The sequence below is a fragment of the Erithacus rubecula genome, assembly GCF_903797595.1.
Source record: "Erithacus rubecula genome assembly, chromosome: 14".
NCBI lineage: Eukaryota > Metazoa > Chordata > Aves > Passeriformes > Muscicapidae > Erithacus > Erithacus rubecula.
Window position 1 is genome coordinate 7,320,572 of NC_136666.1, and position 24,436 is coordinate 7,345,007.

The 24,436-nt window shown below is 42.2% G+C and overlaps 1 protein-coding gene and 1 long non-coding RNA gene across 2 annotated transcripts in view; both read right to left on the reverse strand.

Annotated features, from left to right (window-relative positions):
- The window catches only part of MCTP2 (multiple C2 and transmembrane domain containing 2), a 351,696-nt gene that overhangs the window by 270,993 nt on the left and 56,267 nt on the right, over window positions 1–24,436 (reverse strand). The window lies entirely within an intron of this gene.
- Window positions 7,461–19,831, reverse strand: LOC306807739. The gene is made up of 3 exons (XR_013775800.1): window positions 19,767–19,831; window positions 17,297–17,383; window positions 7,461–8,267 (listed from the first exon to the last, which is right to left on the reverse strand). It is a non-coding gene; the product is annotated as an uncharacterized lncRNA (long non-coding RNA).

Genomic DNA, 24,436 nt, shown 5'->3' on the forward strand with positions numbered 1-24,436 from the left:
GCAGAGCTTGTTATTTCCTGACAAGAACAGAAACAGCAGGACCACAAGTGGTAAACATGGCTCTGTGGAAAAGGTACAAACAGCTATGAAAATGATGCAGCATGTTTTTTGTTTTGTTTTGTTTTTTCTTTTCTTTCTGTCTCTCTCCATGATTTTCATCCTCATTTCTTAGAATCTTCCTTAGAATAGTTTTGATATGAAGCAAGCATTGGCAGGAGCTCCTCTGCACTTTTTCATTCCCTTCATGTGGAAGAGCTGCTTGTACAAACTTCATTACACATTAGTGGAACAATTCTGGGGTTTGTGGACTAGAGAGAACCAGTGAAATCTTGACTCCATCAAAACTAATTGCAAAACACTTGTTGCTGAAATAAATCCTGGGCCTATCTCAAAAGTAAAAAAAAAATAAATAATAAATAAAATTATGGCAGAAAACCACAGGGCAGAAATCTCATGTCTGGGAACACCACATGTCAGTAGAAAACTCATTCAAGGGTTCTATGAACATTAACACTACTGTCACGATTGTTATAATGGGAGAGTGAGATTCTGATTTACTTAAATCAGGCAGAGATATCTATCTGGTTAGCATATTCATGACTGCAGTACAATGTGTTTCAACACTGTGGTTGCAAAATAATCTTTATTTTTTTCCATGGGAGATTACTCAAACCGCGATAATGCGTTTTTCCAAATTAAATAGATAACTTTACAGACTGCTGGGTAATAAAATACGAATAAACACGGAAGACATACCTTATTAAAAAATTAGCTTGTCATTTTTCAGCCTCTTCTTTTGATTTGCAAGTTAATAAAAACCACTGCCAGTTGCCATAGGGAGGATAATTAATTATCCATCTATAAAGTTAATGTTGGGGGGTGAGGAGGCTTTCATTTGAAATATTCATAGCACATATATTCAAGCACTAGAGATGGTGTTAGAAGTCTCCCACACAGTCTGACAACTAAACTTAAACAAGTGTAATTTGAGTGGGTTTTTGACTGAAGAACAGTTTTGACAGTGCTAAAAGGTGGTCAAAAGAATGACTCAATTTACCAGCTCTCCTGCTAAATGGAGTCACGTGCCTTCCTCTGGAAGGACAAAGAATTGCAGAGCTGGATTCCAGCAATGAGCTCTGCAACTCCTGCTCTCCATCACGTTCTTGAATGGGGCCATGCCAGTGCCAGGTCTCCCTGCAGCAGCTGTGCAGCACATCCAGAACAATCTGAGAAAGCTGCTGCTGCTCACACAGATACCCCAGAGAGCCCCTGGGAGCTGCCTCCAAACACAGCTGGGTGAGCTCAGGACTCCCAGAGGTGTACCTGGGCACAAAGTCAAGCAAATCTCCCTGGTACATCCCAGCTGAAGGAAGGTCAGGGAGAGAATTCAGTCCCCAGCCCAGTATTGAGTTTCCCACCCAGGCAAACCAGGAAGCCAAAAAAAAAAAATTAATAAGAGGAGATAACAATGTCCCCAAATGCTGCGTGAATATTTTAAAACCGAATATTTATTCCAAAGTGAATTAAGGCAATTTTAACTTTGCATGAATGCTTCCCCCCAGAAGGTTTGAATAATCCATTAATGTGGAGATTTAGTTAATTTGAGCCATTTTCTCTATATCCTTTTCAGAACATTACCATGTCTTTAAATTTGTTCTGATGCTGCTAGAGAGAAAAGTAGAAAGTGGAGTCATCCTTGTGACTGAGTGTAATCCCACATGTACTAAAAAACTGAATAAAACACATACATAACCAACTCATTATTTCATGGGACAGCAAAAAGTTACCAAATAAGTAACTTACTTCTGAAGTCTTATTTGGGCCAGATTTATGATGTTAAAATAATGAATATGAATATTCTTCATCTTTCAAAATTCTTCAGATATTATTGTACATCATACAATGTCCTGAGGCCACCTTGGCCCAAAAGAGGTCACCATCCAAAGGCAAGGGATGACAGGAATGTGCAGGAAGAGGGAAAATTGCCAAGAGTGAGATCAAGATGATTGCCATGGCATGCACCTTCCACAGACTTAATCATTATCATCAGGGAATGGGGTAAAAAGTGTGGACTCCAAGGCTGATAATGGCACTTCTGGGGGGGGGACTAATGGTGGCTTTCCTCCAAGAGTGAAGGATTGCCTGAGAGAAAGGAGCAGAAATGTGTGATTGAAAATGTAATGGGCAGGTGATGAAGGCCAGAATTATGGGCTGATTGGAGGCAGGAACTTTGATCCTGTTTGATACAGACTGCAAGATAAGTGGGGAAGAGTCTGTGAAAGCTCTGGGAAATGAAGAAAAGCCATTTGGAGGATTAGAGAGAGAGGAATGAGTACATAGGTAGCACAGTCACAGTGATATATTCAGTTCCTATAACTGCTCCACACAGCATCTGTCAAAGTCAGAGGAAAAATGATGTTGCTGAAATGAAATAAAAGCTACCACCTGGACATGAGTTTTATTTAAACCAGTAAATAGAACAGGCCACTGCCTCAAATATTACACAGGACCTAGACAAAATGTGGATGTAAGACTTTCAGAGCTACAGGAATCTAAACACTGCCTGGATGGGAGACATCTGCAATGAGCAAAAACACGATGGGGATGTTTCAACCATAAAGGCATTTGGGGCTGTGAGTAAAGAGAATTTCAACAATCTTGATCTGATGTCTAGACATTCCCAAGGAGCTGTTGGAGGCCCATATTTTAGTTTGGCAGGAAGGTCTGCAGAAGACAGTTGGATGAGCTGTCACACAGAGACAGCAGCATCATTCTGTCCATGCTTGTGTGACTGCCTTTTACTGCCACAGAACTGCCTGTGCCCAGACAGAATCAGCCAGAGATGCTCTTCTCCCCATCGTGTTTCCAAGCTGTCAGGGCTTCACTTTGACAAATATTCCAGTGGGAATAGCATCACTGTGTCTCACTGTAAGGATAACTGCAGTCATCTGTGAAGTGCCTTAGAAAAAAAAAATACAAAGCTCTGCTGCACTGTTTGGGCTCCTTCTGGAGAGCACATCAAAACTGCAGAAAGAGTGTTATTAATTATATCTCATAAAAGAAGGAGAACTACTCTGGATGATAAAATGTTATTTTTTCCTGGAGTCTAATAATTTCACACTATTTTAAAAGTAAATAAATGAGGCTGCCATTCTGAGAAAGAAGCCACAGTTTATTGCCATAATTAAGCCTCTATTTATCACAAAATGTCTGGTTCAGCCTCCCCTCACACTAAAATTATGTTATAAATAAGGATCTGAAGATCCAAATCCCACTTAGCTCTGCAGTGATTCATTTTGCTAAACTACTTTTACCTGAGGGTAGACATGTTTTAAACCACACTGAAATAATTACTTGGTCCTTGTGGTGTTTCCTGAAGTTGGAAGCAAAACACAAGAGTTGTCATTTTCTCTACAGCAGGACAGATAAGAGCCCACCACTGTTTCTACAGGAGCCAGCTTCTTAAGTGAGAAAATCTCACTAATCAGGAGCTGCTTGGGCAGGTTAAGTGAAGCAGAAGAGAAAAATTGTGTGTTCCATCTCTGATCCAATGGGTAACAGTGTCCAGCCTAGAAAACACATTGCCCTGGGGATGTTTGCTGTGGCAGTCTCTGTTTTTGCATCTAAAAGGCCCTCTGTTCATTTACCAAAAATATTTCTGTGTAATACCTCATCCCTGGCTGTTAAGGTGGCATTTACAAAATGCCACAAGTCCTGGATGAAATGTGTCAGGATGACAGCCTCACAGATAGAAATCTCCTTTTCTGACCCTTAGGATTCATATAATCTGGAAGACAAAGATACTAAGATGATGAGGATTTGGAAGTTTAAGTACCTGATTTGCAAGAATAATTAGGTATTTACATTTCAGAATACCAATGAATTTCAGCCTGCAGACAAAGATAGTTGCAAAAAGAAGGGCCTTGTGAAGACAGATAACAGGACCTTAAAATTTGTACCATTTGGCAAGACTATCAGAAGCCTCTGCCCAGAACAGTACTCATATTATCATTTACTTCTGCTACCTCTGAAATCCATGCCCAGCTACTTCTATCAATATTTTTCCCAGCTGACAGTTGCTAGACCCATCTCAGGAAGAAATTCATCATTAGCAACATTGCCCATGATTACTCTGTAGTTTCTTGTGCAATAGCTTTTCCAATTTTCCCAGATTCTTCCAGTAATGATGAGGCTGGAGATGCCCAGCCTGCAGTGACCAGGCCCTGTGATATGAACCTGAGAAATAAAAAGGTGAAAACAATTGAGTTCATGTGGACAGCATCACTAATCACATTGCTCATCTGCTGCTCCTCTCACCACCATGAAGGATTCTTCAAAGACACAGTGAAGGCTCATTAGCAAACACTGCATAGATGAAATTAAACCCAGAAGCCCACAGTTCATCAGCTTAAACTTACACTGGGAGCAAACAGAGGTCTTCAAATACCTGCCTCAGCTACTCAATCAACAAAGGATTTACTTTAAAAAAAAAAATAATTTGCAGGACACTGTCATATTATCCAGCAAGGACAGAGTTCTGTTCTGCTGGATTATAGGGTGGCTGTCCTTGCTCACTCACCCCTCACAGCAACACACTCTCACCTTCTCTTGGCAGTAACTCAGCAAGACAGGCCCATATTGAACACTGGTTAAGCCAGACAAGAAGAAATGGAAACATTGCACTGTGTGTTCTGGACAAATTAAAATTTCCCTTCTGGTTCTTTGAAAAGCTGAGCACCACCTACTCCATTCACTCTGCCCTGCATGGCTAATGGATATGGATAGATGTGAGCAGCAAACCACAGTCTCCCTTGAATGGGATGGATGCTCAGCACTGCAGAGCTGGAGCATTTAATTTCTCATCCACAGGCAGAGTCAGGAGAGAGAGCAGCTCTTCTTTCCCACCTTCACCTCCTCAGCAAAGGGACCAAAGGAGTCTCATGCTGAACCATGGCTTCCTCTTCTGACTGGAGAAACATGGAATGAGCCATGGCATTGACTTACAAATGTCTACAGAGACTTGCCAAGCAGTAATTTGGTTAGGGGGTAGCAAAAATCTAAGTCCATAATTCTATATTTAACTTGCCCAAGGAACAGCTCAAAAATATTCCTTCCATAGAGGCTCAAAATATGCATTCTGTTAAATCTGAAAATGGCATAACTCTGTATTTTAATGACTGACAGATGCTGTTCATCTTCCCAATTCTAGTAGCCAGAAAGGGTTATAAAAAGAGGGAATGAAAAAAGACAAAAACTTGGCAGAATAAGGTCTGGTAAGAGGTACCATTTTGTCTTGCATGGGTGAAGACATGGCTGAATTATTATAAACCTCTCTATCTTTGGTATTTCTGAAAGATTTATATATTACATTCTAAAGGCTTTCCATTTCAAACCATTCTCTAAGATTTTTTAATTGTTATTGTTTCTATTAAAATAAATGAACCTGTGGATAAGAGAATCCCCCTAAGAGTAATGCCTCCAGTGTTCAATCAGATTTTAAGTTGTGTGTTTGGCCAAATGACTAAACCATGTCTGTATTTCAGCATTGCACTCTCTGAGACAATAATTCATGCCTGAATTTAATCATAAAATAATGGAGTTGCATGTGACCAAAACAGTGCAATTATATATCAAAAAACACTATGGAGAAAAATGACATCCCACAGTAAATATAGGTCCCTACACACACAACCCCACAGGAAAATCCATGAAAAGAATAACTGTTTTTTATACATTAAAAGAGTACCTAGGATAAACTGTTTTTGGGTTTTTTTTTTAAATCCTCAGTCCTCAAGATTCCAAAAAATCTTGCAGATTTTTGCTGAAAACTAAATACCCACTTCATTTCATGACAGGCACTAACAAGCTTGATTTCCTTCTTTATAAGTGTCATCAAACCCAGAAATATTGATTTCCAGTTTGGACAACTGGTGTCAGATACAGCACTGTGCTTTCATGTAAAATTCATCACAGAAATCCTTGCAGCCTTCTGATTAAGGTCTGTATATATCTGCCTACTAATAAGTGAAATTACTTATCTCCCTCAGAAATATAAATAGTTGTTGACTAAACATCAGCTTTTAGTAATGAAATGCAAATAATCTCTTCTTAATATGAAAATTGTTTCTGACATGAAGTAATGTGTGAATCAGGCTCTTCCAAATGAGCATTTTTCCACTGCAGTTCAGCATGGAGAGCCATGCTCATGTGGTTTGCTGTACACACAGTAATTACACCTGCACTAACTCTACCATTGGGTCTGAATCCATCTGTTCTTTGAGGGTTTATGTCCATATCCACATGGGCAAGTCAGATGATGTCAGAGCTTTATTTCAGGTCCACACGATCCCAAATTGTGGGGATCCATCCCTGGAAGTGTTCAAGGTCACACTGGATGGGGGCCTGAGCAACCTGGTCAGTAGAAGGTGTCTCATGGCAGGGGAGGTAGAACCAGATTATTTTTAAGGTCCTCTCCAACCTATTTTCAATTAATTTATTAATTAATGAACCAACTTTAATTATGTCCCAGAGGTTTAAGCAAAAGAGGAGGGAATCAGAAAGGCAGAGTTAGCTTCTGGAGGAATTACCAAGCCAAAAGTGTAACTGTCTCTCTTGCCATCTTCTCTGAGAATGCAAAAAAAAAAAAAAAAAAAACAGCTTAACCATGAAAAGAACAACAAAAATTCCTTTCCAAGAGCAGCAAATAAGACACCCTAGAAAAACCCATGTCCAGAAAACCATGTGTAAACCCTTAATTCTTTGTGAAACTACATTGCTTTCCACTCCATATTCTGGTTTTTGTGTACTATACTGACATCCCTAACTCCCCCAGTGCATTTTCCTGCAAATTCAGGTATTTCCTTCATAGCTGTAGATCCAGAGGATGTCAGTATGGATGAAAAGGACAGTGCAGTAATTGAATTAATTTGGTGACTTGGTCCTTCCTTTTACTCAGACTTTTACCATCCCTTGTAGAAGTGGTGAATATTTGACAGATATTTATGACTAATTTCAAGATCTGCAGATAAAAATTATAGTACAGGTGCACGTTGTTATTTCTCATAATTAGAGCAAAGGGTTCCAAGAGTTTCTAGGATCTGAAGCAGCTGCTAATGACCTCTGGCAAACCACTCATATTTGCTGGTTTCCACACATACACTCCAGAGTTTTAAGAGAGAGGTAGAAAGTGGAACCAGTAAGTAACAAACAGCTCAGTAAAATCTTCCTGAAAGTAGACAAGACATAAGGAGAACTAAATGGTTGAGAGCATTAAATAGCTGGGAAAATTATGCGATGATTCAAAAGAGATTTAAAACCTAGATATAATTCCTGACTGATAGATACTTTTGTTTCATCATTGGAAAATTCCACAAGGAAAGAAACTCAGCATGCATGAAGGAATGGGAACACCTTAGTTTGCTCCCAAAAGCTGATGTGAAATGGTTCACACAGATGTGCTAGCAGATACAAGTTTGCATCAAGACAACATCTCTGAATGCATGATCTCACTGACTGTAAAATTATCTTGCAATAGCAGGAGGGAGAGGGAACTGGGAGGAAGGATGACTGCAGATTATCTCATGGAGATGCTCAGAAATACTAATCAGGTTCAGCTACCTCATCAACCACTGTGGTATGCACAAGAGTTTTCTCAGTACATTTAAAAAATACAACACATATAACCAGAGGGAAATCAAATGAAGAGAAATTCTATTAGAACTGGAGCAAAGAGAGATGAGTGGCCTGTGAGTGAGTCCAGCCAAAGAGAGTCGGTGACACAAGACATTCTGCAGTGTGAAGGAGGCAAGTGGACCATGTGAGATAGCAGGAGATAGGATCATGAAACCATCAGCAATTGTGTGCAGGTGCAGGATTAGGTAACCACCAGCAGTTGCACATAGCTGCAGGGAGAGGCTCTTTGTTCCTTAAATTACCTGTGGTACCCACTATGGTTGGGATGAATTTGGCTAGAGACCCAGAGAATGCAGAAGGTGCCATCTCAGCTAAATGAAGAGATCCTGTCTCTTTTCCAGTAGCTTGTGTATAAAACAACTGGTTGCCATTCCATGGACTAGCTCATCTCAGGATTCTGATCAAACCCTAAAGCACTTCTGGAAAGGAAATAAGAGATTTAAAAAGCATAAATAGTTCCAATAAAATTCCATGTCATCCCAAAACGTGCTTGGTAGGTGCCCATTCCTTGCTGTAGGCTGAGAGTCAATGAGGCAGCTGAGTCAAGGCTGGATGATGAAAACTCTTGTGAGTACCTGGATGAACACAAGACACAGAGAAAATGGATTTAAAAGGAGTTTCATCCAAGTAGAAACTGGAATTTATCTTGCAGTGTCTCCCTGAAAATGTTGTTTCCAATAATTATTGAATGACTCAAAGGCCAATGGTGAAATCTGTTTTGTGAGTCCATAGTTGTTTGCCACAAGCTGAAGTTAAAACAATTTGTGACAGAAGCAGTATTGCTATATCAACAGCCTAACAGGGTTTTATTAACACATACACAACCTCATTACAGCCTGAATCAATCTCAGCTCAATCAGATATTGCATATTTTATAAGACAGACCATCATGGAGAGATCACAGAGAGCTTTAGCAGGGTGAGCAATAGAGCAGGTTTACAGGACTATCATGGGATTACTTTCAAAGAAATAACCCCAAAAGCTTGAGGGACTACTTCACACCCAAATCCCAGTGTGGAGCACCATAAATTCCTTCTCTTGACTCCAATTTCAAGCTAACCTCATAAACCAACTCTCAGCCCTGCTCTGTCAAGCACAGGCAGCCGAAGCAGCAGTGCCACACATTCTCCTTCCACATCACTCCACACCATTCCAGGATTTTGGCATGGAGATTTTTTTTCCAATTACTATTAATACATTTATTGTTGGTATATTTTGGCAGGTTTTGTGGGTTTGAGGTGAGGTTTTTTTAGTCTTGTTTTAGTTTAGTTTTGTTGTTTGATTTTTTTCCCTATCTGGAGCTTGTTGTCTTACATAGCACTTCAGTTACTGCCTGAGAGGGACACCTGAACATGCAGTTCCCAAAGCCAGGTCCCCATTTCCAGGTCACTCAGACAAATTTTGGCTATAAACCCAGCTCCCTGCATGGTTGGGTTATTCTCCCCTTTTCTGCTCCTCTCTCAAAGCACATCCCAGATGAGAAGAGAAGCTTATCCAGGAGATCTTTCCATGAGTTCTCTCCACCCAGCTCTTCCCTCCAGCTAGGGCATACTGCAGTCTGGTGCCAAAATCAGCAAGATGCAGCATGTGAAAAAGCACTGTTTATTTTCTAGGGGAATAACTGCAACCTGTCTTTTCACTTCCACCCTCCTAAAGGCTACAGACAACCCAAGCACCCACTCATGCCTTTCCAACTCCACTAACTCTGGGAATGGATGTTCACAAGAAGAGCTGGAGTCCACTTGAAATATCTGCAGGGCCCTGAAAATTTTATTTTTATATTGAACTCTTTAGGAAATAACTATCTAGCATTCAGCCATGGCTACATCAGAAGACAGATGGCCCATACAAGAGCTGCAAAACATTTTCTCTGTGAGCATTTATACAGTAAAGCCTTGACTGTTTATTGTAGAGGTTAATGAAGCTGTGAAGAGAACATGGTCTTGCTGAGATTATTGCTTCTGGGCAGCACAGAGCACCAGCCATTCTTAATCCAAATGAAAGGCATGACAGATAGACCAATTAAAAGTGTTTCCAAACAAGCTTTGAGACACAGGGCAGCTGTAACGTGACTATTTTTTCTAATCCCCCTATCCTACAAACACTATCTAATTGCAGTGCCTGGTAGCCTCTGAATTCAGCACTCTCAAAAAGATTTGCAGTGCACTGCTCCTAAATCAACCCAGTCCAGTCACATCACCCAGGCTCATACAGAGGCCAAAAAATCCCCATCAGAGAAAATTTGCTGCTTTTTTATTTATTTCTTGCCTCAGCAGCCAAAGATTATTTCTGAATGCTGTCTGGGAAAAGCACAAATATTCAGAAAACTGCTGCTATCCAGTCCCCTTGGTAGCTCAATATTTTTCTTAAACCATCACAAAATCTTTTTATCCTGCAGAGAGTCCACATGCACTCATGGCTGTGCATATATATACATGCACTGCTTGGGTAACTCTCTCATAAATATTTTCTCTGCTTTGGTACAAGATCATACAAAGGTACATCATAAAATTCTCTCTGAGAGAAGTTTTGTTCTCAAGTATGCCTTAGTCTGTCTAGATGCATAGAAAATCCAAAAAGGAGAGGGGACCAGATACAACCTCTATTTGTAACAATCTTGGGTTTATTGTTAAACAAGCAGAGAAAAGCAAAAAGAAATAAAGCTTTTTCCCTCTTAAATCTTCAGTAATCATTGGTATTCCTTTACAGATCCTTACCTAGAGGAGTAGAACAGGCACCTACAGGACTCAGCAGAATAGGGGCCTCTACTAAATGCAGAAATTGGAGCTATGCCTGAAACTACATTATTCCCACCATCCCAGAATTACAGACTAAACTCTAAATAGGTGTTGGTCAGTGGAAGGCAGGAAACTACATTCTCACCTTGCAGTGGATTCTACCTACTACTGGTAGAACATTAAGCATAATAAAATGCTTCCAACTTTTGTCTGACTTTTTTTTTCCTTGATTGTTCATTCTTTTGCATCTGTGTTGCAAGTATGGGCTGCTCCAGACCTTACTGGAGAAGTAGAGCAGAGTTTTTGCTAATTTCAAGCAGATAATAAGTCCTGATGAGCATTAACAAATGCAAACAGTGCAGAAGTACCAAAAGAGGAACCAACTTCACGAGGAGTTCCTGATCCTGCATGGCCAAATCTTCAGGAAGGAGTTGAGCCCAGGGGGAACAGGCTTCAAGTGAAGGGAAATCTGTGCCTTGGAACTTGTCTCAGACTCTGTCAGTATCTATGAATCCAACAGGGCAAATCCTGGGATGTGTCCCTGGTCAGGATGTTCATCAGTGACATCAGCTCAGGGTGTCACAGAGTCTATCACTGCAATATGCCTCTATTCATCTCAGCTCCCCTGCTGTGTGCTGCTATATTTATCTTTGCTCTGTCAGTCATTTAGGTGTCAGCTGGCTTAGAACAGGACTGACACAAAATTCAGACTTACTATTTTCTTAAAGGATTCTTTCTTGAGCTGTGCTTTACCTCAGCATTCCTTCAGCAGTGGCCTCGGATTGTGTTTTCCCACAGACTGGGAGACACTGCTAGAGGAATATCAAAAACTTGGAATTTAAACACCTGGTCTCCTCAATTCATGGGTTAACCAATCACAAAAAGATAAAACTGGGATCTGAGCTGCACAGCACTGTTGCTTTACGGTTTGTTTAACCCAAACTCCCTAATCTCATATTCCATTAATAGAATAACCAAGTTCATAAGCTAAGGGAGCTCCAAAGACAAAAGCTTGCTGGCTTTAGGTGCTAATAGAATATTATTTCAATAAAAAAAAATTGAATAGATATATAGAGAAAACTAAATAAATATATACAGCATTGGATTCATTTTATATTGAGACTTCTCAAGGAAAAAAATATCTTTCACGGAGAGCATGTTGTTTTAGAGGCAGATTTTTTCCATGAAAATATATTCCCTCCCTTCTTCCTGGCTCTTCTCCTCAGATTTTCTGGTTTTCTTTGCCCAAAGGTGTTGGCTCCTTTTCTCTGGCTTGGCCCTCTATGGGTTTCAAGATTATTCCAAGTTGCTTTTACACAGCCTTCTGGATCATGTTAGGAAAAGGTGTTTTAAAAACATGTTAAAATAATGTTATTTTTAAATGGAGCTCAGGGCTGACAAAGACACTGGGCTGACTGGTGATCCAATTTGTTTCCATTGGGAATACATTACCAGTCAAAAGCATGAAGAAAACGTTTATTGACATTTCCATGTAAATATCTGTCATTAACTTTTCTTTAATCCAACCAGGCTCCAGACCACGTGTACTTTTCAGCTCCTTGCCATTCAGGCAGTCATTTACTCTGCACCTTGCACATGTGTGGAGGAGCACCAAGCCAGAGCTGCCAAGGGACCCATTCCTTCCTGCACCAATATTCCCTGAAAGTCGAGTCCCCAGAGGATTTGGGCACACTCACAATATCCACAGCAGGACAAACTGCTCTTGGTTATCAGCAGAGAGAAAAGCACAGAAATCCCTTTCACACCCCTGGGTGTGTTTCTTCCTGATTTGCCTCCTCTGCTTTCAAATTACACAAACCTGAACTTCCTCCCTGGCTGTGTGTTCAGTGTGTCTCATTGTGCCTTCATTGTTGTGAATTGTTTGCTGATTTCTGGGCTGCAGCTCCACTTTCCACACCACTGGGATTATGTAAAGGGGGCAGAGATGATACAGAGCCTTTGGTCATTCACTTCTCAACAGGGCTGCTCATTGATTTAACTACAAAAGTTTGCACTGTGCTGAGCTCTGGATTTCTCCATATCACAAATACAAACTTTATAAAGATTACTATCAACATTATACTGCTATTAAAACACAGTTTCTGCTCTCAGAAGAGGAGAAATCTGTCCTAACCCAATAAACTAGTGATTGTTTTAAAAGCTTGAGTTGAAAGATCTAGCTCTGCTAGCACCTGGACAAAACTTAGAGACCTAAAAGTCTCTGGATTTCACATGCCTCATACTGAGGGGGAAAAAAATACACTTTTTCAAATAAAACTGGTCATGTTTTAGAAAACAATTTACAAAGATACCAACACAGAGGGTAAAATTCAAGCCATATGCTGAAACACTGGCTTCTTGATACTTCCTGAAGTCTCTCCCACTCCTGATCCAAACTCCATCAGTTCCAGTACCATCAGAAGAGATATCCCTCTCTCTCATTAAGGGAAAATCATTGCCATGTCTAGCTCTAAAATTGAGCCTATATAATGCATGGTAAAAAAGGGTTCTGAATCTACATTCAGAGGCAGCACTTCAAAATGTGATGTAAGGAAGGAACAACAACATATCTAGCCACAGTAAACCCAGAAAAAAAGTAGTTTCACTCCCACAAAATTTGTTTTCATAGTTTCAGCAATTTTAAAAGAGTGCAAAAATTTAAATAATGAATTTTTTAAAAATACTAATATCATTATATCTTTTGGCTCCTGAGTGTATTTGCCCCAGCACTGTCACATCCAAGGTGCAGCTCTGAGCTCCATGGCTCCAGCCAGCTCCTCTTGCTGTTCATGGAGTGCACAATCCCACGCTGTCCACCCAAGCCTCAGCCAGCTGAGGACTCCTGTTGGGCTCAGAGGCAGCTGCATTGCCAGAATCTCACACAATACTGTGTATTCCAGATAATCAGTGCATCTGACAAACAGGAAAAGGGTCACAGCTCTGAGAAATGGGCTCCCAGTGCATTCCCTTCACACACACAACCTTGTTCTCCCCAGCTGAACAGCTGGGAGCCAGCTGAAATATAAGAACCTCTCCCCTCCAGACTGTGCTCTCTATTCGGGGTTTAAGACAATTACACAGTTATTTGGTGTAAGAAAAGTCAGTCAAGGGGGAGACAAATTGTTTTATTTCTCACCCAGCTACATAATAGATTTCTAGGAGTGCTAACTCATCTGTCTTCCCACTATTTTACTTTCATTATGAGGTTGGGAATGGGAAGCCATTTTTCACGAGCAGGGTTAGAAATTAAACTGCCCAAATGGGTGCGTCCTGCAGGATGGAACATCCATTATCTGGGACCATGGCTTTGGTTGTACCTTATTTATCATCACAGCAGGTCCTTCTCCAAACCCAGCCTCACTCACCAAGCTCCCAAGACACAAAGACAAGAGAAAGAAATGTGACAACGAGACAAAAAGGTCCAAATCCAAAACCTCATTATAAAATAAGGCTGTAGAGTATCAAAACTGAGCAGCTGTGCTAAGAGAAACAGGATTGTCTCCCAGAGCAGCCCCATCCTCCAAGCTGAGTGGGCAGATCTGTCTTTCATCATGCCCAGCCTCTCCACCTCAGGACATCCTCCACTCAGCTGCTGCCCAGCTCCTGTCCTGTGAGTAATGAACAACACGTGGGCACACTGTGTGAGCAGTCCCAGGCAGATCAAAGCCATCAACACTCCCACAGCCAGTTTCCTGCCCCACCAAGGTGGCACATTTCACCATGCTGACTGTCCCCATCACTGGTGAATGTCCCAGCCCCTCAGAGGAGCTGAGCTGGAGCAGGTCTGGCAGCTTCTGCTGTGCAAAGGGCAGAATTATCCAAAGGGCACAACTTAATCTTCCCTGATTCTCCTCCTGAGGCTGCTCAGAAGGGACTAGACACCATTACATTTTACTCCTGGTGTGCAGAGAGCATTTTACTTTTTCCTGGTAATTTATCTATCTTTATTTATTTATTTTCCTTCTTGTTACAGCAGCCAACTGAGCTGTGTTCCATCCTCTCAGATCTTTAAAACATGAGGTGGCTGCAGTGGGTGTTTCATTGTGACCTCACTTGCTGCCATAATGTTGTGAAGATCTCTGCTCCTGGTTGAAATAGAAAATTAGATTTTTAGGAAAAACAAGCACATGGGATATAAGCAACATTACTCTGTGAGGATATTGCCACTGTAACTAATTTGTTCTAATAGCAAACTTCACTGGTAAAAAGTTGCAAAAATAATCATGATTTTTTGAAACCACCTCTTCAGCTGCTACCTGTGAATGTTTTTTACCCTTATAGTTAGCCTTCTGTTATGCTTTCCAATAGACAGCTCTGGGTTATTGATTTTCTTCAAAAAGTTGATGGTAGTAATAATCTCAGATTTCTCACCGGGGGATGAAATTTTAAGACTCATTTCTGTCACTTCCATTTTTTTACTGCTACAACTTCCTTTAAAGAGGAGGAAAGCACTTCATCCATGTGTTGCAGAGGCAAAATATATTTCCAATACCTCTTCATTTACATGTCATGCAAGCACATCTGCCCTCTCACCACCACATAGACCTCTTCTTTTCCAGTCTCAGCTGAGCACCAAAACAATCCAGTGGTCCAGGGCTGCTTCCCTCACTGTTTAGCAAGAGTTGCAGTAACTGCCATCTACTATTTATGAGACTAAAGCTCCAAATTAATTCCTTCTAAAAATTACCATCATAATCATCAAGAGTCCCTATAAGCAACTACATGGATTTTATAACCCATGAAAGAATTTAAAAAAAAATAGCATTCAAACCTTTTTGCACCAGAAGTTTGCTTCTTTCTTTTCTCATAGGCAAAAGAATCCCAGAGAGATGCAGGCTGAATTATTGTGAACTTTCTGACTCCCAACTTTTTAATTAGTAGAATTGCACAGCTATGGCTTAAAATACAGAGGTGATTGACTTTGAATTTACTGAACATGAAAGGTGTATTTACTATATAAATTGCAGGTCTGTGCACTTTTGAACGACACTTGCATTCATCTGAGTGTCACACATCAGACCATTTTATAAACATGTGATTTAAGACTCACAGAATGCCAGCAAGCAGAGGCAGAGGTTGAAAACCTTCTCTACCACAATTGTTTCAATTGCTATCTTCATCCTCTATTTTACATCAGGGAAAACTGAAAATTACAGAGCACCAAAGACTCAGGAGCAGAGGCTGTGAGAACAAAAAAAAAAAGTAATCAAGATAAAAACCAGGATATTTATCGCCAGGAAAACCTATCTTAGAGTAATCTTAGAGAATTGTTTTCACAGCCCAAAGACTAACTTCCGAGAACAAATCTCAGCTCAAATAAATTCACTGATTCATACAAAGGTTCATAGAATACACACCTGCACATACCATGACAGCTCCTCTTTCTAAAGGTACCTCAAATATGAGTCAAACACACTGCTCAGTAAAACAAGAGGCAGGTCTTGACCTTGAGCTATGACAACCTTTTGTTAAAAACCTTTTCAAATGTTAGTGCCCTGCTGAGAGAAATAAATACCCAAAAACAGAGTTGAACACAATGAAGTTTCCTCAATATTTCTATTTTTCACTCTGTCACTTCTTGGCCATTAAAATCAGTGTATACACACAAACAGCCTGAATAAAACCCAGAGGTGCAAGCCTCTGTCTCCAAACCCCCTGCCATGGGTGCCACCAGACCAGGTTGCTCCAAGCCCCATCCAACCTGGCCCTAAACACTTCCAGGGATGAGGCATCCACAGCTTCTTTGGTGTTGCCAGTGTCTATCTAGGCTGTAAAATGAATGAATATTCTTCAGGCAATGCTACTGGGTTCCTTGAGAGACTTAACTCACAAGCATTTCTCACGCTGTCTCCAGTGCTCAAGCCAGCTTTCTTTGAGTTAGTTTATATATCTGCCAAGGCACAGGTATTGCCTTTGCTGGGGGGACTCATAAAATTCATTACCAGGACATTGAGGATTTATTAGAATTTCTTTCATAAGGTCAAATCAATTGGAAAGATTTGTGTGAGTTTCCACCTGCAGAGCAGCACTGGGGGTGTTGGGCCCTGGCTCAGCTCCCCTTGCTAACACAACAGAAACCCAGTATCTGATCTTCCTAGAGGAACTGAGTCATGGTTTCAAAAACCCCATCCAAGCTTCACTGCTCACACCTGCACTGAGCACCCAGAGGTGTGTTCTGTACACATACCTTTGCCATCTCCTCAGCATCTTACTCAACAAACATTTCCCAAAAGTACCCAGCTGGCACCAGCACGTTCTGCTGCCGTGTGGAATCACTCCAGGGAAGACAACTTGTGTCAGCTGAGAGCCTGACCTACATTTACCTGCTTAACTTTGGCACCCTATAACTCTGTGTCTTCATTTGCAGCAACCTGATCTGTTAACTACATCCCTGTGCTCCAACCTGCTGGGAAAACTCATTTTTAGTTTTTTCCCACTAAGTGTATAATCAGGTCTTTGCCTCTACTGTGTATAGGGATGGGTGGAGTGGGGGGAAGTCTGAAAGAGGGGATGTATTTTTTTTTTCTTTTTTAAAGAGGTGTGATGTGATTTTTATTGTATGACTATTCACCTGCTTTCTGTGACCTCCTAAGCATATTTAAGAGGGAATTTGACACTGTGACCAAACACGAGGCTGGGGGAGAAGTCAGCTAACAAAAACCACATGTGCTCAAGCATTTTGCTTTGCCTTGCTAATATTGAAGAGATTTGTTTTGCTCGGTAAAGCACTTGAATTTCAGCTCAGTCCTGCAGGGAAAAAGCTAATCCTCAAGTTATGGCAATGCAGGCAGTTGATATGGGCAAGGAAGGAGGGGGCCAGAGAGCCACGGGAAGGAGAAAGGAAGGATTCAGCATTTTAGCATGACCTGACTCCAGGTTCACACGAGAAGAGGTGAAGCTGCAGCTGTCATGCCGAAGGGAAATGCAGTCATTTATAAACCTAAGGAATTCTCCTGGGAAAGAGAAGTAACATTAAAAAAAAAAAAAAAAAAAAAAAAAAAGGCATTCCTCAAGACTAGAGCTAAGGGCAGGTTTTTCCCACCATGTGAGAGACCCAGTGCAACCAGACCAAACTCTGGCACTACTCTCAGAGTGGTTCTGGCCAAACTTCCTCCCTGCTCCAGCAGGGCCAGATGCCACCAGCCTTTTCCACATCATCTCTCCAGGAGACCTCCTCCAGTGTGAGAAGCTTCACCATCAAAGCACACAAATCCACCCCTTTGCTAATATACAAAAGATCTCATGGGAACAGCTGCTGTCCAGAGTGGCTGAAGGCTGTGAAAGAAACAAAAATTTTATCTCGACTCTCCTTCCCTCCCCCATCCTGAGTATCACTTTCTCTAGATATTTGACTCATATCTGCTTTGGGTGAGCATATGAAAATTGTTGGCTGTGCAGCTGAGTGGGGAATAACCACTATGAATATGCATGATCTGATATTGGTATCTCTTCAGGTGTTTCAGCACATCTCAGAGGTGAGAGAGAAAAGCATGACTGAGTACTCAGGAGGTTAACAACCTCAGCAAACAGCAAACCATTCAGAAAAGCATTTGATCAACATAGAGACAGAAAATTGTATAGCAAACTGGACTGTGACCCATAGGGCAGAACAACTCAAATTGCAAGAGGGGCTCATGGGGAAGGAAGAAAAAAAAAATATACCCAGCAGGATTCCCAGGCTAAAATAAAAACTACAGCTGCCAGCTGGTTTGTTCACATTGAATATCCAAACTGGGCTTTCTGATTTCTCTAAAACTCATTTCATGAAGAAAAATAAAATTGGGATAAAAATAAAATTCCTTTCTTACAGCAGCTACTTGGGTTCGTGGTTTCTGTGACCTACCATTGAGAAAGATGTGATGGGAACGCTCCTCCTTGTGCTAAGTGCTCTGGCAGCGAGTGCTTAGCCTGGCAGGGGAGCCCAGGGTTTCACCAAAGGGCAAATTATATCCTGCTAATTGAACCAGCATCATTTTAGAATCTCCCCATGAGCCTGTCAGGTTTGTGCATGGGCAACTGTGAAGATCTTAATGGACCTGGGAGGCTGAATCAAATAGAAGGACCATGCAGGAGCAGAGAAAATGGGGCACAGCAGGAGGGTATCAAATCCTTTCGGGTTAATAACGCACCTTCCCGGGATGGGAAGCAGATGCCCAGAACTTGGGGCTGTGTTACTTAATTACCATACATGAGAAAAACCCAGCAAGGCTCCCAGCACACACAAAGCTTGGGCAGAGGGAAAGGAGGGGCAGGGGAAAGAATCCAGCCCTCCCCAGGCAAAGCAATTAATACATTTGCTGCAGCTTTGTGTCACGTTCCCCCAGCAGCGCTCAGCTCCAGTTGTCAGCATCTGTCTGGAACGAGCTCACATGGAGAGGCAAGGGATAAGATTTCAGGAAAAGCTGAAGTCCACTGCTAAGGGATTCGTCCCATATAAATTGCCTGTCAGCTACAGCTGAAGTACAATGTTGGCTGCCCTTCTCCTGGTGAGTAATAGCAGGACTTTGCTGAATACAGAGGTACCTGACTTCCATGGAAACCAAAGTTTAGCTCTGATCTGATGAGTTAAATGCAGCTCACTTACTTGTGAGAGGAGATACCAAAGATGGAGCATAAAAGAGAACTTGAAGGAGTATCTCTGCTTTTGCTCCTGAATCATCTCTGGTCTGCAAGAGTACAAGCAGAAATGCAACAGCAACACCTGAGTGTTGGTAAAAATCCTGACAAAATCGAGTATGTGCACAGAGAGGCAATTCCTTTTTCTGAGCATGAGGAATCAGAGCAGAAAAAACAGATAAAAAGGACTTTTTAGTGTCCCAGATGTACTCGGTAAAGGATCTGAAGCCCAGAGAAGCTAAATAACTTGCCCAAGATGAAATAAAGGGTTGGAAGGTGGATCTAGCATATAAATCCATATGTTATTTGAGCCTGTTCAGTACTCTGACCCTGCTTTCTCTCTCATATGGTAACCCATAAATAGGCTTGGGTGTATACCTCATAACACCATTTATTACATACATACATCTTCCAGCATAGGCAACCAAGCTCCTTGTGGGATTTGACTCCTGTGTTTAATTGGCAGGCCTGTTTGTGGAACCAACAGGTGCATTAGAAGTGAACAGAGAGCACATTCTCAACGTCACAAAATATGTGCTGCAAGCCATGTTATGAGAGACCAAGCCAGGGAGCAAACACAAAACCATCCAGCACCATCCAGCCCCTGCAGGTGACCAGCAGCCCAGGGAGGAGCTCCATGCCCTCCCAACCACCAGCCTGGGATGCCCTCAGGCTGCCCACACAGCAGGGCTACAGTCACTTGCACCATCTTTTCCTTACCTCTCACACCTCTTCTCATCAGTGCTTAATCCCAGTGAATGAGTAACTTTCATACTGGATTCACTTTGGCCACAAGAAAAGAAAAAAAAAGGACCAGAAGGAAGAAGCAAGAATTTGGAAAAGTCTGTGGCTGATGTGGAGTATCCACATCAGTGGCCAAACATTGTTCCTGACTCTTTACTCCTTTCTGGTTGGTTTGTATGAAGGAAAGGAGCATCTCATGCCACCAGTCTGGGCAGACCCACCTATACCTCAGAAGATGGAAGTTTGTGATAGGGACTGGAGAGAAAAATGTATTTTAATATCTTTCTCCAACTCATTTTGATTCTGCTACCTAGTGCAAAAATCTGGTCTGATTATGGCTGATTCCAACCACCTTTAAAGGAAGAGCCACACTAAAACAGCTGAAAATTTCCCTTGTCCTCACCTTATCTTTTCTTTTTAAGTTTGCAACAAACAAAGTGAATGGTTCAAATGGAAAGAAATTATCTCCATCAATCAAAAAAAAAAAAAAAAATCATGAAAAACTTAGGACAAAAGAAAAGGTGAAATCTTCAGACTATACATGTGACTGACAACTTCTCTTACCAGACCCAAATGGGAGTGATGCCTACAGGAGTGTTTAAAATCAGTCTGGGTAACAGGGCTGCTGCTACTGTTGTTGGGAACTGTCCTATAGCCAAATTTATTTCATTCTCAGTATGTTTTTCCTGATGTTCAGCCAAAGTCTGTCTCTTTGTTTCATTGTCAAGTGTGCCTGTATCTCTGTACCACTCAATGCCTCCCTCCCGTGAGTTTTCACCCTCAATAATGTATAGATTATTTATTACTGTGACTTTTCTCACAAATTTAATCATGGCAGTGGGTGAAAAGGACTGGGACAGGAAGATAAAGCTCATCATGTTTATCTTAAGCCTCATCTCTCACTCCAACAGAGAGATACTTTCTCATCTGAAGACTAAAGATCCTCAGTCTGACACAGCAGCTTTTCAACAATCCCAGGAGGCTCAACAACATCTCACAAAACCTGGGACTACATCCCACTCCAAAGGACAAAATGACACACTCTAACAGGATTTCACCCTGTGCAGGACTCAAGTCAATCGCTTTTCCCTTGAAAACAAGCTGCAAATAATTGGATAAGCAGTCTCCTATTTCCAGGGTATAGACCAATGTACTTGGAGTTTTTCCAGCTCTGCTGCTGTGATAAATTCAGTTTATATTATCCCTTCTACACACACAGCTCACAAAAAGAAATTGGATTGCTAAAAGCAAAGGTAAATACCAGTTTTGGAAGTTCCCCATGTGCTATCCAGGATTCCTCCCCACTTAGTGGTATGTTGGTTGATTTTTAGTGTACATTCTTCTCTTTGCTGTTCAGGAAGATCCAATTATGAAAAAGAAAACCTGCCACAAAAATACACAGTAAATACATACAGAAACCGTTTTACAATGGCCCCAGGTTAGTTCACACCTCCCCAGGATGGAATCATCCCCAGCTGTGTTATGGTTGTCCAAATCACACTGCTGGTCCCAGTTAGACAATTCCTCAAGGCTTGAATCGACACCATCTAAGTCTGGGCAGATGCCAGAAGGTTTCTCACATTCAGCAGACTGTTTCCCTTGGGCAGAAGCCTGAGCACACTCTTTATCCACCACGGCAGCCCCCAGGGTAGGTTCTTCTGGGGTGGACACCACTGTCTGTCCCCAGGGGCTGTTCACATTGACAAATACTGATTCAGTCCACCAGGCCAGTCTTCCTGACACTGGCTTTCAAGGGATAAGACAAGGATAACACAGCTGGGCTTGCAAAAAGAGTGTTATCCAACAATTGCCAGTCCTCCAAACATTCAATCCCTTTCTTGAACAAATCTTGGAATTTTTTTCCCCCTTACTCAATTAGAAAGCTGCACTCATTTTTTTCCCTGCCTTTAGCATCTCCCTTTGGTTTCTCCTTCCAAGGTAAGTTGCAGCATAAGTTGGCAGCCCCTGTTAACAGGAGAAAGAGCACACTCTGTGATCTTAGAGGGTTTGAACTTGTGATTTACTGCTATGGAGAAGCTCTCTCCAGGTGTGTTGTGCTAGACAGAAATGCTCTCTAAGGGACGACAGCAGTGCTTACAGCCATAGGATGGCACCAACAAGTTGGTCAAAAACTCAGTGATGGGGCACCAAGAGAGGTTTATAGCAAAGGTGGAAGTCTCTTTCCTGAGTTTTGGGGATTACTGCATATGTAGATTTATGCCTCAAATGCCTCCATCAGCACACAGAAGCAGTTTTTTAATTTCTGGCTTTCTGAGAGGAATGCAGTTGGGTTTGGCTCCTCTGTTCTGACTGCTGGGTGAGGAACCTGAGGAGAAGCTAAACCCAGCCAGTCTGGAACTGCAGTGTCCCAGCCACCAGATGGGCCAGCCCCAGAGCTGCCTTCTGCATGTCCTGTGGAAATTGTTCCTGCCAGGCTGCCCCAAAGCTGTCTTCCAAGGTCCATACACACAGCAAAACTCAGGGAAGGTGCCTCAGTCTAGCCAGGCTGTTCTGGCTGTCTTTAAGTTCTCTGGGAAGCCCTCAGGGCAGTGGTAGCCCAAGGATTCTCCAGCAAATGGGACCCTTTTATGGGAAAGTCTAGACTTCCTAATGACCTTGGAAAAGCAGCCAAGTGCTCCTCCACCCAGCCAGTGCTGCCTGCAGGCTGCTGTCTCTGTCCTACTGCCTGGGGAACCCTTCTCCTCCCATTGCTTCATATGCTGCAGCTGCTTTTGGTCGTCAATGCAACAAACTTTTCACAGACTTTCCTGATAGTCCTTACCTCCATGGCTAACATAAAAATTCCATATTTCCATCACCCAAAAGGTACCCTTGGAGGTACCTACTTCATGCTGTTGACTAAACACATTTATATTATTTTAAAACAATGATTCAAGTAACTAATACATTTCCTGACTCATTTCTGCATGCACCTTGCAACGTTTGTCCTTTGCCAATATTGGCTACACAGCCAGCAGAGCTTCCCCTACTCACACAGCCCTCAGACCAACTCCCACCACTCCCTCCACACACTCCAGGTTTTATTCCCATCTCACCTCCTCAGCAGCACACTTAGCTCCAACTGGAAAACTAAAGAAACTAGAAAGCAAAAAAACCCTTTGCAATCTTCCCCTGACCCTTCCTTCCCTATCCATGGGCTTCTAGCACAAACCACATGAGCAGAACCATAGGATGGTTTGGGTTGGAAGGAACCTCAGAGATCATCTCATTCCAGCCCTCTGCTGTGGGCAGTGACAGCATTTTCTAGACAGCCCCTCCAGGTGCTGTGGATGTCCCTCTGTACATGTGCAGGACACATCCTCACACAAACCTCTCTTCTCCAAGTGGTTCTGACATAACTTTTAAGGAAGGAGGAAGCTCCCCCTGCTCTCCCCACACCTCCTGGCTGTGAGGCTGCAGACCTCCACACCCAGATCCCCTCTCTGCACTTTAACCCAGCAGAATGGCTCAGTTCAGCCCAGGAACAGAGTGTTTGACTGCAGCAGAATTTAATCAGAGGCACAACTTTCTTTGGCTGCCCCGGCACTGACGCACAGCTCTCTTGCATTATGCTCCCTAATGAGGGCCACCTGAAGCCCAAAACGGTGTCTGAGCACAGCACAGTGCTCTCTTTTCATCATGGGCTGACAAAAAAAATAATACCCTGAGTATTTCTCACTCACAGATAAACTTGGCCATGGCACTAAGGAAATTAAAGCAAATAGAGCCAGCCTGTCAACTGGAACACTCTGCCTGCTGCCTGCCCTGGCTGTTACTTTACATGGGTCTTAAATTAAATGTCAAATAGTGTTTGGCACAAGAGCCTTGTGACTGCCCTTAGAGAAAATCTGACACCTTTGCTAACTGTTTCCCACTGCTCTCTACTGCTTGGCGAGAAGTAGGGGAAGTACAGACTGTCTTACTCCTCTCTAATTTTTTTCCTTTATTTTTCTCCACAAAGAATGCATGAAAATAAGTGTCTTGTGTTTATTCAAAGTGACTGCAAGGAGTGCGGTGTTAAGTGACATCAGGCACAATTTGGGATATTTCATTTCATTTGCCTTCCTGGCACTTCCACCCCAGTCAAGCTGACATAACAAACATCCATCAGTGCTTTCTCATCTCTACCTGCTCCAGTTTCAGCACTTTTGACTCTGAGTTCTAGCATCTTTTAGCAATACAAAAAAGCAGCTCTGTCACATAAGGTCACCCTGTCAGCTTGCAGTGCCACTGCACCTGTGCCAACCTGTTGAGTCCCCCTGCCACAGCTTTACCAGGACCTGGATGTTCCTTCCTGCTGCATCCCAGGAGATAAACCATGCACAACACACTGGAGACCTCCCAGGAACTGGCATTCCCTAACACCAGGTTAGAACTGGGCTTTGAGGCAGCAGTTGGGTTATTATATTGAAACAGCAATGACAACTGAGCCACAGCAACTCTCCAAGAGCACACACAGAGCCAAAGGGAAATGGAAATGGGATTGCACCCAGCTGAGACCACCCAGGCTGCTGCACCATGCCAGCCTTTGTGCAGGGGTGAGTCTGTCCCCTCTTGCCATTCTCCAGGCTGAGACACCAATCTGAGCAAACCTATCCATCTGCAAGGATGCAGAATTCCCTTTGTCCCATCAGGAATTACTGAGG